We start from the raw sequence: 13993 nt of genomic DNA on the forward strand, positions 1-13993 counted from the left end.
AATTTGGTTAATGTCAAAATTGCACTAATTAAACCTTTCATTATTTATTCAATTAACATTTTGTTAACTAATTTGGGTACATTTTAGTAGTAAAAGTTACATAATGTTAACGAAAGTGTATTTGATTAAAAACGATTATTTGTATTACGTTTACGAAGTTGGAATGCAAGAAGTTTATTTAAACAGACCACGGAAGTCTCTGGAAGTATATACTTTAAGGTGTTAAGGGGTGGTCTTGTAAGTTGGAAGTTGAATGTCATTTAGAAGATCCAGCAGAGAAAGCGAAGGGATATGATTTAAGAGTTTGCTTAATAAAAGGGTCCTAATTTCCCTTCGTTCGCTTGACTTATATGAGTCCCATCCTCGTAACTTAGTGAGATTTAAAATGCAGGAGACAAGGGGGAACCTGCGGGCTGCTGTCTACGGGCGGCAAAAGGTGAAGGTGGAGGAGGATGAAGGTGGAGGCAGATCCCTTTTTAAAATGTATAAATAATTTCTCGTCGTCCGTTTCATAAAGTTTCTCCACCGGAGATTACACTATAACGCGGCCGGAAGTTAATATTTTCTATTAGGAGCAGGCCCCTCCGTACACTTAAGAGCAGGCGCGCGTTTCAAAAACTTTCAGTTTAGTTGTAATGAAGTGCTTTATACCTACGTGCATATACATCTTCTCGTCGTTGGGTGTGTTCCGTCCTTCATCTACTTCCATTTTTTTGGTTTCTGCTCTCTATCTCTCTCTCTCTGCGTTTGGGCCCCTCTCTCTCTTTTGTGGATGGTGACATTTTTCCGAGGATGATTTAGACCGGATTTGCATTGCAAATTCCCACGGCCGAACGAGTCCTGGGACAGATTGTAAACGCGCACGCAATTTTTATCTTGCACAGAGAGGGAAAAAAATATCATGGAAGGCATTCACAACAGCCTAATTTCGTTTTAATCTTTCAGGACAACCTATTTGCCCTTACAGTCTAGCCCACAAGTTGAATACTGAACAAGATATTTAACTTAATTTTAAGAGTTGAATTTTAGCTAAGTGAGACCTGATGACTTTAGTGAAATAATCGGCAATGTAAATAATGAAATATAGCAATACCTCGCATAGTGCGGATAAACGATTAAGCCGATATTCAATTGTTTGAAATCGGATTAATCAATAAAACCGATTATTTTTTGATTATAGTCTGCATACTTGCAGTTTTTAATTTTTCAATTCAGATTTTAATGAATTTGTATTATGCGAGGTCCAAATATTTCAATGAAAATATGCAGTTTATTATTATATTGACAATGCTTTTCGAATAAATTATATCACATTTTTTTATTATATATAAAAGATGAACACCTAAAATATAATGTAATGTAAAAACAAAATGTTTAACTTAAATAGAAAAAAAAATAGAGTTAGAACATAATAAATATGTAACATTCACATCTGAACAAATTATATCGTACTGAACTTTATATTACTAAGTCTATGTTAGTAATATACAATATAAAACTAAGACTGCAAACATGTATATACATATCCTTTGAATATATATACTTATAAAATTAGTATATTATTTAGATTAAATTATTGAATTTTATTCGAAAGATATAACTATTGGTGGTTCATTTTTTATAGGCAATTAACAGTTTTGTTTTAAATAAAATAAGAATAATAATATTTATAAAATAACAAAATAAAAAAACTCAATACAATAGTATAAATATCGTAAATCAAAAAAGTGAACTGCTTCAAAGAGCTATTGACCATGGGTCTTTCTGCCCGAGCTAAAATATGAATAATATAATTTATCTAGTTTAGTTGTTTTGTATATAATCAACATTCAAATTATCTAAAGGTCCCAATCAAAATGCCCAATAAATATTATCAGGGCATACTAATATTCTTGCTATTGACCTGCTTGACGACAGAGAAACAATAATTAGACTTAAGCATTATAAACCACTAGATTTAGTATATAGATTTAAGTAATTATTAATCTTCATAATGGAAAACTTTATCCATTTCATGTCCACGGTAATTAAATTTATTTATTGTTTATACTGAATAAATAAATTATTACGACAAAAAAAGTATAGTATTTGGATCAAGTCTTCGTTTAAAAGAAAACGAATACTATTTTCTTTCTAAAACTGATGCAGGTATAATAAGTAGATGTTAAGTTGAAGTTGAAACAAAAGATAGAACTGAACATGAAGAAGTACTAAAATATGTAAAAAGGAAGGCAACATCTATTACAATTTTGAAAACAAATCTTTAGAAAAATAACACCCACCTTAGTAAAAAATGATGAAATGTATTATTTGCTACTACAAATGTTATGGTAATAAAATGTGTCATTTGCATCATTTTAGATAATATGAAAAAGTGATATGAAATTAAATCTTATTTAATTTTAATAAATTCACAAATTAAATCTATATCTATTTTAAACTAGTTTTGAGCAATAAGTGTGTATTTAATGAATTTAATTTACGTACAATAATATTAGAACTTTCTTTAGAATAGGAGAAATATATAACAAAATTATAAATTACTAAAATTGATTTTAATATAATTGTAATAATTTCTGTACATAATATATATATAATGTATACAAATTAATCACTATTTATATTTGAAATGTGTCTGCATATATTAAAACTGTAACACCCTGTATATGAACATATGAAAGGCGAGGGTAGAATCCGGCGCCTCCACCGAAAGTAGCGTGCCGAAAAGCTTTACGTTCATTCTTTTTCATCTGGCAGCCAGTTCTTTCTCCTCCTTTGTTTGCAACAATACGCGAAACGAGATGAAATATTTCAGGGGTCTCCGAATTAAAATATACACTTTATTGCATTGCCATAAATCCGCACAAAGCTTTACTGCCTTAATAAAAATTCTATTGAACATTGACCAAAAAAAAAAGAAGAAAATATAAACCATTTATTATTAATAGACTATTATTACTGTGCTATGCTTCAAATAACTTGAACTAGTATTCATAGTTCGTATATCAATTGTATATGAACATTCATGTGTAAAATAACACTTTCGATGAGAGTTGTATAGAAAATAGGTTCAACTGAAATTCGATACTTTTTTGTGAACATTGTGCGTATTTCAACAATGCTTTTCCATTAAATCCAATATTATTTTAATTGTAAAGCTGAACGAGTAAAAAATCAGATAATCAATAATGATTTCTATTTATTAAATAATTTATTTTTATGTCATGATCATGATTATAAAATTGAGAATAATAATTTGCTTATTGTTACAATAAATAAAAATAGATTATAAAACTTTATTCAAAAATATTGAAGTCAAAATCCTTATAGTTTTCAACCAGAAGATTTCTTTGTGTAATTATTCACTTTGTCAAGATTTTTTATATGTTTGCGATTTCGTGCGCGCCGGTTCGAATCCTGGTCAAGCTTTATCAGTCCTCTCGGTGCTTGCAGCAATATGGCCATCGTTCATCACAGATGAAATGAATGAGGTTTCACATATGGACCTTCAGCCAAGTCGATGGACAATGACAGTGTTAAGAATAGCAGCAGATTCACACTCAAAGGAAATAGTGGAATAGCAAAGCATCAATATACTACTGAAGTTAACCTACAAGACGACAACCAACCAATAAATTAAAATGAAAATCATCATAATGGTAACTATCCACCGGGAAAATTATCCATTTATTGTCAACCGCGATCTTAAATTTACTCAATGTTCACATTGATGAATAGATTGTGAATAAAATTATACTACATAAAAAAAGAACATATACATCTAATTTTATTTTATTTTTAATTATGGTTAAATTAAGCAAATCAGAATGAGCAAAATTTGATATATTCTTTTAACATTACAATTGTCAATCTCACAATTTCCTAATTGATAATCATGTATTATTTGACGACTAATTACAATATCAAATCGTAATATTTTAGTTCCAATTACAAGTATTACCTTTAACACACATTGCTTAACTTTATTAAATAGTAAAGGATTCATGTATGTGATCATCCAGAAATATTTTATTTACTTCAATTTATCACAGCCGTGTCTGTCGAAACGTCTGTCGCAGTGTCAGATTTGTTGATTTTTTTGTAGCACGACTTTTATTTCCGTTTTATTCCCAACTATGAATAAAAGTTTGGTGTCTGTGAATTTTGAGGTACACGGAAAAGTTCAAGGCGTTCACTTCCGAAAATTCACCTGCAGCCAGGCGGATAAATTGGGCCTGAAGGGTTTTTGCAGGAATACAAGGAGAGGCACTGTTCAAGGGATCTTGGAAGGAAGCGAAGAGAAGGTGGAAGACATGAAGAAGTGGTTACGTGAAGTGGGAAGCCCCAAGAGCCGCATAGATAAGGTCGTTTTCAGCGAACAAAAGCGGATAGAGGCAGCGCAGTCGAATTCGTTCGTAATAAAATATTTTTAGTGGTGATGAAAAAAAAATGTGGACAAAATGCCTAATGAAATACGCGTATAATTCTGCCGAATGCAGTTTGTTCTTTTAAAATTATTTTGCAGGCGCAAATTCCGGGAGCGAGATCAAATGTATTCGCGAAACAAAGCGTCCGGCTTACGAAATAAAACTTTGCGCGAATGACTTTCGTTACAGCTTTCATGGAATTCTCGTAAAAAAGTTTTATTTCTTTTTAAACGGTATTATAATACGGAAGCGTTTTGCAAAATTATAATAAAATTTATTTTAATCCTGGATTAATATAATAAAATATATAGAAATTTTATGTTTACTAAAAAATACAAAATAAATATTCATTATTATCGTATGTTTGATAATAATTTTCAATTTTTTAATACATTTGACAGCTCTAGCAACTTAATGATGTACCTATACGACTCTTGTTTATAACATTTAACTATAAATTTAGCAATTAATTAAACTATACGTTAAGCGAATATACAATAATTAGACGATACATTACTGAGTATATTCATTGTATATGTGTTATAGAGGCGAACATAATTGTGTTGTTCATTGCTTTTATTTTTATTAAGGAATATACGCCTCCTTAATAAAAATAAAATTAACATATACGATAAAGTGTACGTATGTACGAATCGTGCACAAATTAAGAGTGCCATAAATGAGTCTAGACTATTGTTAAAGTCACGTAAAGTTAGGGATGCTTTTATATTTACAATTAGGTAAGCTTTTGTCTCTTTGTTCGGATGAACATACAACTTGTTCAAACATACGTACACTTTGTAGTATATTAATTTTATTTTCGTTATAGAAGTGTACGTAGTCATGTACGTATTATCGAACTTAAATTAAGACTAAGTGTAGTTAGTAAAGCGTATTATTAACTAATATTCAATTATAAATTTAAGGATGCGAAAAGATATATATTATTTTTAATTAATAAATTATAAAGTTATTTCCGACGGAAACACAAAGATTTACGTTAAGCGAATGTAAAATAAGCACACGATGAATATATAATTTAATAGATGTTATATTTTTTGTTACACAATTCGTATTATCGAAATTGAATTAAGACAACGAGCATTAAGTGAGTCCTGAAGGAATATTGATGTATAGCTTGAAAAATCAGAACTCGAATATTAATAAAAAAAACTATATGTTCCAGAAAACAACCAGTGATTAATGATGACAAATTGATCTTGCAAATATATGGATTAGCGATATAATTAGGTAACTTAACCATTAAATAGTGGCAATCTCAATTGTGTTTAATGGGATCGGAATCAGCGGTGTGCTATAATTTGGTGTTAAAAAGATGTTAAACGTTATTATGCGTGCAGATGAAAGCCGGTGATGGTCGTTAAACTGCTATTACTACGAAAGTGCGAATGTTAATTCGGTTTTGATAACGGTAGCGGTATAGGCCGTTCCGGTGCTTCCGATGAGACCTGGGCTATTTCCACTCGTACCGTACTCGAAAATCATGATGTATCATTTTCTTCTTGTAGGGACGTTTATGGCTGCCCAAACGCACTGCAATTGAGAGAGTAGTGTATGCTTTTTTCTTTCTCTCTGACCCTTTCCTACGCCACGAACCCGCATTATTTCTATAGGGTTTTATAACAATAAAGTTATGGCTTCCAGATATTTTATTAACCTTATGCCACTCCTCCTACGAGTCCCAACTTTATGTTACATATTCGTAATAAAATTATCTAATATAAAAGAAAAGACCAATATATGTTTACGATATCAGAGAAAGGGAATAAATTTAATATAACATCTGCTATTGTTTTAGTAAATATGACATTATAATGTAATATTTAAATTTTAAATAATATTAATAATTTATAACTCTTAAAGATACGTGCACACCACCCGAAATTAGCAAGTAAATTGTGAAATATTGCATTATTAAGATAATAATCCCAAGGAACAATAGTATCTACTTTTATATTTGGACCACCTGAATTTATTTTTTTTTAATATTTTTCAAACAAAAACATTGATTTTCTTAGTATATAGTGTAATTAAACATTGTACATAGAACAATGTTTAATTCATTAGACTAATAAAATTTACAAATACAGAAGTACCTTGCTTAGTGCGGCTTCGATCAGTCCGGATATTCTATAGTACGACAAATGAAAAATGTATTCTCCAAATAAGTACACAAAATTATACATAAATCATTAGTTTATATCTATTATACTCTATTTTTGAATGGTTTATTATTATGCATAAAACCGTTGTTCTTAAATAGTCTGGTTTCAAACAGGCCAGTATATTAATTATTACCCGGACTATATGAGGTATTTATGAACAGCCGTGGCTTCAATTTAATTCTCATTAACTTAATATTGGGATGTATTATATCAAGTTAAGTTGACTAATATATTACACATACAAATTCGCAAGAACTGGGTGATGTGTACGCAACTTATGATATTGAAATACATGCAATATAGGTTGAAGGGGTCACATATTGCGATGCATGCTCATATTACGTAATTCCTGGCGCCACCCGACTGATGTTTAAATATTTATAACTGCAAAATTGTTTGACTTACATGGCTTGAGTATCAAATTATCCGATGCGCTCGTAAAAAATGCGCGATGTTAAATTAGTTCGGAAACTTGTGCCCATCAAAACATGGTGTCTTCGGGAGGAAGGTGGTAATGGTAGTTTGCTCCAGTTTCGCTATACATAAATTATTAGTGAGGTGTATGAAAATTAACGAAATATCCATTTTATTTAACAATACTTTATTTATTAAAATTTAAATTATGAGAAAAATAAATTTCCTTAAATTACTAAATGGAATAGTATTTTTATTTAACAATTTATATTGGCCCAAAGGCCTATCAACCGTAGTCTTTCCGCCCATGAAGTATATAGTTATTTATAGTTATTATAAGAAAAAGTTATTATGTACTCTTTCGTTATATATTATTTTTTATATATGGAGTTTAGTTAAGTTAATCCCTTTGATGAACTTCAAAGGCTGAAGATCTTAAGCTTAATGCATATTTTAATACTTATTATACGTTACTTTCATATAATAAATGTCTATTATAATTTGTTATTACTATTATTAGTACAGTAATAACTTTACGCAGTTTTGTTTAGCTTTTGTCATCTAGGAACGCATCCTATTCGCAAATCGAGGTATTACAGTAATTTAAAAACTATAATGTATGTAGCATACAAGTATATTAAACAAAAACATCAATACTATAATTAATACCGTCAATAACCTAAACTGTTTAAATCCATGTCAGTTCTCACAACTGATATTCGTATTCATAGAATTTGAAGACATACAAACTGAACTGTAAACTATCAAGTGCTCATAGTAATTGGTATACCTGACAGACATTTATGCCTCATTTCATAGATTAATTAACTCAGGAGGTATTAAATAATAACTATAGTTTTGCAGTACATCACTAATTATTTATAAAATTGTATTTTTTTAAGGTGTATTAATATAATTATTTTATTTCTCAAAAGAAAGTTTGCTGGATATAGTTATTTTTTAAATTATTTTATAATTAATTCAAAGTACCATAGTCTTTTTTGACCTTAAAGACCATTAAACTCATATTATTGAATCTTGCCAATTAAACCATTTTTTTTTTTCATAAAAATAAGATACTAAATATGAATAAATGCGGGCATGAAACAACTCGCGGCCCAATTGAAGTTTTCTGCATTCTAGATTTATGTTTTGTAACAGGTATAACAATGTAATTAAATGAATTAAATCAGGTACAAGATGAAAATAAGCTGATTATAAAATGTTATCAAGATATAAAATCGTTCGGAACAAAACTCATGCTTTATGAAAATCAATTCAGTATACAAATGGCTGCCAAGCTTGAATAAGCTGTTGGAGCTGTGGAATCTTTTCGGGTTTTTAGTGTAACTTGAATAATTATTACTGGTCACTGATTATTAAAGCATTTGAAAAGGAGCCTATCATTTCTGCGCTATCATCCAACATTGAGATTACACTCTGTAAGGCACTGACCACAATAATGGAGGGCTTTAGTGCTAAGTTTCAAAAGATGAACAGTGAAATTGAGTTGCTCATAACTGAGAATTTATACCTTAGAAGTAAAATGAGGAAGATTAGTGATTTTATGGAGCAAAACAAGAGAAGAAAAAATCTTTGCATGTTTAATCTGCCGTAAATTGAGAAAGAAGAACCAAAAAGACTTTAAGAAATGTTTTGAAAAAAAAAACTAATCATATGTTTGCCGTCGAACGCGGAATGTCTATAACGGCAAACTTGATGATTAAATTTTCGCATTTTTTTCGATGATTAAATTTAAGGGATCAAAAATTATGGAACACGAGGACTTGACAAAAACAAGATGTGAGTTATATAACTTTGTTCAGAAACGGTCGCGACAGTGAAAGGAAATCTATGAGAGTGGGATCGATTGGTGATTTGGAGGATAACTCTTAGCTATTGGTTGTATACTTGGGGGGTGCAATTACTACCAGCTGGTCAGTTATATTGTGTCTGCTTGTGCATTTATTGTATTGTAAGTTTGTTATTTATTGCTGCTGTATATTTTTATATTTTTTTACAATTATTTGCAGTTTCTTAATATTTGTTGCATTATTTTCTTGTTTTTTGTTTTGTTTAAGTATTTAATTGATTTTCTTGCATGACTAGCTGTATTTACGTAGTATTTAGTGTTAACATGCCTTATTCGATTCATTTCTGGTTATAAAATAGTGACAGTAAATATTTTTTTAAATATTTAAAATATATGCAAAAGTATGAGGAAATGTTCAAAATATTAATTACTCCATTTAACGTACAGGTGGATCATAGAGTTACAAAGTGCATATTCCAATAGAATAAGCTTGATTTTTTTCAGAAATGTATGCTGAAGATACATTTCCAAAATGAAAACGTGCATTATAGCCACAATGTAGTAAAAACAAAAATTGTTTTGGTCCACCAAACGATTGGGGTTGGGCACCCCAGAATTAGTTCATATACATGTCTTTATAATGGTCCTTTTATAAACATGCAATAAGGCGAAATTTGGAAAAAATAGAATCAGAATATAATAAAAACAAAAAATGCAAATATATTCAAATGACTCTGTGGACCACCAAAATGTAATTTTGTTTTAAACGAATATTAAACACAGAAATAAATGCTGGAAAGAAACATTGTATATATGGTTGTAAATCGAGTAACATATTGTCGGGAATTATCTCGAGTGGATTATGTGGTAAAACGTTTGCTAAAAATCTATTTGGAACAGCAGAATAGACTGCCAGAGCGAAAAGGATGCATAAGGAGAACAATTAAAACGTTATACGAATGTGCGGCGCTTTCAGCTCTCGTCCAGACATGATAATAATAGCTGGACGAGTCCGATGCTCTCTCATGTGAAATTGCATCCAAGCAAGTGAAGTGTCTCGAACCATTGTTAATTGATATTTTTACTTCCGGACGAATTGCTTTTACGGCGCCGGACGTCTTTTATTTGTGTATTAAGAGGTTTCGTGGCCGGCGAGAAGTATCGAAAGGAAAAATAATAATGAAGATGGAGGAAATAAAAGAGTGCGGATTGTGTGGATGTTGGATGGAAGAGGAAAAAATTGCGTGGACGGGGATGGAGCTGTGGCACGGTACGGGCATTGGGGAAAGGGGATGGATTTTAATCAGGATAATCGATGGCGGTGGGACGAAAGCTGCCTCTGCACTTCCGGGACCGACCATCAATCTAAATCAAACGTTGATTTTCAATTAGCACGGAAGACTTCATTTTTTTATTCCTGTCCTCCTGCCTTTTCCTAAAATTTATTAATAGAACGAAGCCTGTATTTAAACGGCCTTCACGGATTAATTAAAATATTTTTACTCTTATTAATTACTATGTCCATACATAAGCAATTTTACAAAAAATAAATAAACTCACATACAGTTACTTAAGTTTTTTATGTCTGCCTTCATTTTCCTGTAGTCTATAACATTTTTTAATACTTCAAGGTGTAGCTCGCACCTGTAGCCTAATATCTCCATTATTTAAGCTAAGTGCTTATTTTTAGGCTGTATAATAAAGTAAAAACTATTATATTATCTATACAAGGTTACACAAGGTTATACAAATACAACGCTTATCTGTAGTATTCGTGAACGTTAAAGCACGGATAATTGAAAAACAAGGTTAATACACATATTTCTTTTAATTTATAAAGAAACATGAAAGAGTCTTAAATACTTATATGTAATCTTTATATTATATACAAAAATTATTTGTTTTGCAATTGGAAACTCCAATGGACTATAAACCTACATTCAAGTAAAACATGTCATATCTGTACAGGTTATTTTCTTATGTTGTAAAGAAAAAAAAAAGATTAATTTGTTTATTTTAACTATGGTTTGGTAACAAAGGGTTAAAAGATAATCTCTATATATTTTTTTTTGTTTTCGTTATCCTTAGGGTTTACCAAACTTAGCTTATGAAATAAGTAAACATATGTACATCATATGTGATCATATATATTGCTTGCGGCATTAGTTCTTGTATAATTTACATTTAAATTTTAAATATAAATTTATCAAAACTAATTAATGTTCAATATATTCATCGAAATAATCATGTTAACTATTTTATTATGTATTCTAGTGATTATCAAAGTGGGAGTAGCGAAAAATATTTGGGTCGCCGTAGAAAAATTGATGATAAAAAATTTGAGAAACACTGCTGTATTTTATATAATCAAAAATTAACAGTATTGACATAATAAGTCATACAAATTTCACTCATATCGAGCATATAAGTTCAGATATTTACCATTAAATAATTGTAATCACATTTGTAGTAAATGAAAAATTGTATATTTTCAATCAGCACAAACTGAGCTGAGTCCCATCGAATCGGACGTTCCACAAGGTAGTGTCTTGGGACCAACTTTATATATATTATACACTGCATATATACCAACAACAGAGAAAACAAACATGGCAACATTTGCAGATGACACAGCAATCATGACATGAGACGAAAGTCCCATAATTGCATCTCGACATCTTCAAGGAGAGCTTAATTGAAATACCTGTCCTCCAATGTTCAGTAAAATAGATTGTAAATAAAAACTGTCAAAAAAAATCAATCTTGAGAAGAATTATTAAAATAATATTTGAATGATTTCAGCCAAATAAAAGAGATTTATAAAAACTTAATGAATCCCACATTCCATATTAATTTAATTCTGATTTTATATTCCGTTATATAATTTGCAATCATTTTAATTAACTTGGCTCTAAGAGAAGTAAAATCTTTATGTAAATGTACTTAATTCTAAAATATTGATAAATTATTACCATACTATTCAACTGCTCATAATTTTCGCTTGCGGTTTCGACATATCTCGATATTCCGTTGAATTTATTATATCTTGAATACATTTGAATATATCTCTTGTTCTTAATATCCCTTTTAACCTGAACGATAATAATTCTAAATCTATTTTTACCTTTATTATACTAAGACAGAAATTAAACTGTATTTAAAAAATAGCTATTTATTATCTTAGCTCGTATCAATATTTTGTCTCTTTAAGCTGAATAAGGAATTAATGTAATTAACGGCTTTGAATAGACATAAATAAATATAAAAATGTGCACAAAATTATTTTTTATCGTTTTTCTTTGCTATATATATCAAAATCTCTCAATTAATTCGATTTCAAAGAGTCCACATTAATGGCGAAAAAGATTATCCGCACTATGCGAGGTATTTCTGTTAATATTGATTATTTTTAAGCTTATTTTTAATTCTAAGAGAAACAGATTAAACTTTTCTTGAAAATAATTTCATGCAATTATTGGATATTTTTAAGATGTATACAGGATTTTTGTATACATTTTGCAATTTATTTTGTGTAAAATATTTATAAAATAAAACCCAATACAATAACATGTGATACACCATATACAATTTGATATACGAATGTCTCGGTTCCCGAATATAAACAAAAACATCTCAGTTTTCGAACCTGATTTTGGATTCTTAATTGGAAACTGGCAACCAAGTATGCGGGATTCGGTTTTCGAACAGCCGTAAGGAATTAATTATATTTGACAACCGAGGTTGCACTACAGTTCATATCATTATTCTTCACATTTAAGTACGAATTATTAATTAGTTGTAACATTGAAATGTAACCATGAAAATTTAGATTTTGTTACAAAATATAATTTAATTATTATAATAAATAAAATATTAAAACAATATTATTATACATTTATTTAGAAATATGTTAAATTAATTACGTATAGCAAACGATTAAATATGTTAATAATAGCCTGATGTAAAAGCCTCGTTACAAATCCCATCCACCCGCATTACGTACGGCGCGATAATAATTAAACTCTGCACGGTTAAAGTTTTGCAATTAGCTAAAAATACATTAATTGCAAAGTGATTTCAACTTTTACATTAATTTCGCAATCAAAACAATGTGGAGCCGAACAAAATGAAAAACAAACAAGTGAACAAAAAAATATGAAAAGGGAACTACGTTCCGTTTTTAATTGATGTTAATCACTTTGCGTTTCATCAGTCTCAACAGATTTAATTACATTCATTAGGCCCTGTCTTAATTAAATTCAAACTGTAATTTGTGCATATTTTTTCTTCTTCTCTTCTTTATTGTGTACATTTAAATGTCGACTCGTGGGCGAATTCCGCTTCTTGTATTTTTATTAGACTGGATTAACTTTGACGCCGTGCAATTTGTGTTGTTTTTTTCTTTAGTTCCTTTGTTTGTTTGTATGTTTAATTAAGTTAGTTCAGGAATGAAAATGATGTTTTGGTTTGGAGCCAATTTACAGTAAAGTTTACTACAACTTGTATAGTTTTACGTAAATTGTTTTATTTATCTATGAAAAATAATAATTAATAATTATTTACTATCAAAAATTGATATTTATAATTACAATAAATTCCACTTAATTGGGACACATCGGGACATGTACATTTTTTCCCAATTATCCCAAGTAACACAAACATTACAGGGTTAGTGTTTATTACTATTTTAAAACAAGTCACAAAACTATACGTATGCATACATATTGTAAAATAAATTCTGTGGTTGCGCTGCTGAATATTGTCCCGAAAAAGCAGAGTAAATTTGTGTTATTCCTTAGTTTTGTTTCAGTTCTTTAAGCTTTGTTAATAATAAACGGTTGTCCCGATTAATAGGTGTTCCAATTAAGCAGAATTGACTGTATTTGAATAGTTTTTAATTGATTATTAATAATTGAAGAATAAATGCACGAAGAACAAATTACAATAAAATCAATATAAAGTTTGAAGTTTGATTGAAAGAATATTAATTGCTTGATTTAGTTTATCCTTGACATATCGTGAGTATATGATGCTTGTGTTGGTATTTCAGGCAAAACTTTGGAAGTCATCAAATATATACAAGCAATATGTCATGTAATTCTATAATTATGAAGAAAATATTTCGATAATCATACCATAAATATTTTATAGAC

The 13993-nt window shown here is 29.6% G+C and overlaps 1 protein-coding gene and 1 pseudogene across 1 annotated transcript in view; both read left to right on the forward strand.

Moving 5' to 3' along the window:
* LOC108564108 overlaps window positions 1-13993 on the forward strand; it is a 79449-nt gene that overhangs the window by 30773 nt on the left and 34683 nt on the right. The gene's annotated exons all lie outside the window — the stretch shown is intronic.
* LOC108564107 lies at window positions 4137-8923 on the forward strand (annotated as a pseudogene).

This window comes from Nicrophorus vespilloides, unplaced genomic scaffold (assembly GCF_001412225.1).
Source record: "Nicrophorus vespilloides isolate i.1.1-1 unplaced genomic scaffold, Nicve_v1.0, whole genome shotgun sequence".
NCBI lineage: Eukaryota > Metazoa > Arthropoda > Insecta > Coleoptera > Silphidae > Nicrophorus > Nicrophorus vespilloides.